The sequence below is a fragment of the Ipomoea triloba genome, chromosome 4, assembly GCF_003576645.1.
Source record: "Ipomoea triloba cultivar NCNSP0323 chromosome 4, ASM357664v1".
NCBI classification, from domain to species: domain Eukaryota; kingdom Viridiplantae; phylum Streptophyta; class Magnoliopsida; order Solanales; family Convolvulaceae; genus Ipomoea; species Ipomoea triloba.
Window position 1 is genome coordinate 3,003,594 of NC_044919.1, and position 1,876 is coordinate 3,005,469.

The following is a 1,876-nucleotide window of genomic DNA, read 5'->3' on the forward strand; positions in this document are numbered from 1 at the left end:
ATTTGTTTCTTTTTACTCCTTTTCCCTCTGTCCACCTCAGTTTTACTCCTTTTCCCTCTGTCCACCTCAGTTGAGAAAATTATGGGGTGACTGAAATTTCAAAATATCTTTCATTTTCAATTTTGAGTTTTTTTTTTTTGGGAATCCTTATGGGACCAACAAAGATTCGTTATAGACAATAGAATAGAAGAGCAGAGATCTGTTGGAGACTGCAACATAGTATGGACACAGTCCGATATATAGATAGTTTATAGCTGGAGAGAGCAAGAATGGCAGACAGATCAGAGTCCTCCATCTATCATATCCTCAAACCATTTAGTTTTAGGGCTCTACTCAGCATTAGCCTTTTAACAATCCTTAAATAGCCCAAAGGCCCAAAGTTGTATATTCACTACAATTATATGGACACACCAATGCAAATTAAATGATGCCAACAAACTAATTTAGTTACTATTGGGGGATCCGGCAAATTATTTTGTGGACTTGGATCCACCTTGGAAGGTGGACCCTAGTCCATGGTATAACAGTTAACTGGGAGATTAGCATTCGGGCATATCACGGTACTACTGACTCTGTTACACCTACTGAACAGTAAGATTCAACAGTCAGTTGAGGCTCGAACCCACTTCCCAGTCAGTTGAGGCTCGAACTCACTTCCTTCCACATGAGAGTGTAAATCGAGTGCCACTAGACCACAAGGTCTTTGACATATTGACATCGCAGTTAAGTAGGGATATTTTGTTTCTTCTTTTAACTTAGTAGTCTTTAATCTGGACTTTTAGGTTAAATCCATACATAAAAATCCCAACATTTGCTAAACTATCAAACAATCTGGATGAGATTTGAACCTCTAATATTTTTTTTAATATCATTTTATCATTAATCAAGAGATGGATTTTTTAATCCATATGGGTGAATCTCCTCATTATTACTTATCCATCTCATGAGGTGATCTATGAAGAATTATAATATTCTTACTTTAATTTTTTCTTTTTTATGTGGTACATATTAATTGACTTAGAAAAAGTTGAGTTAATTTTTATTTTTTTTTACATTTATTTTTCTTCATCTAATATGTGACGAGATTAATCATTTTTTAGAGCATACAAAACATTTTTCATATGCAAAAACTATCACTTTTAATCTAACAACTTAAGACACTTAGTAACTAGACTACTAATACAATTATAAGGTTGAAAATTCATCTCTGGTATATATATTTGTTACAATAGAGAAGATAACAAATACTTTAAACAAAAGTGCTACAAAAAAGAGAGGTAAATCACACTAAGAAGATCATGTGGCCTGTGCAATAGGTTCGACCGAAAGAATGTTGACAATAATCAAACTCGTGACTTTCTAGTACGAGAACCATGCTATTTTTATTTTTTTTTAAATTCACATGATGTGTAACTAGGTCTTCCCAAATTTGGGGAAAGATCTCTTAAAATAAGCCTAACATAGCTTTAAATAAAGAAAGAAAGAAAAAAAAAAAAAAGTGGGATGCATGATGTCTTTGTACAAAAGCTAAAACAAATACTAATTGTGATGGTCTTACCACTAGTGTTACCTTCAATGATGAGTACCCATTTCCATTCCCTATCTTACACAACACTATTAGTTGTCTTCAAAAGTAAGCTAAGCTAAATCATGCCCACCACCCATCCATTGCATACATATACATATATACACACACCCTTACATGCATGTTACTTACTCACCTCATCTAATTTTGTATTTTAATCCTCTGAACTACAAGTTTATTGGCCTAAAAGTTCAAACTTAGATTTTTTTTTTGAGAAAAAGTTCAAACTTAGATTAAAGCATATATATATATATATATATATATATATATATATATATATATATATATATA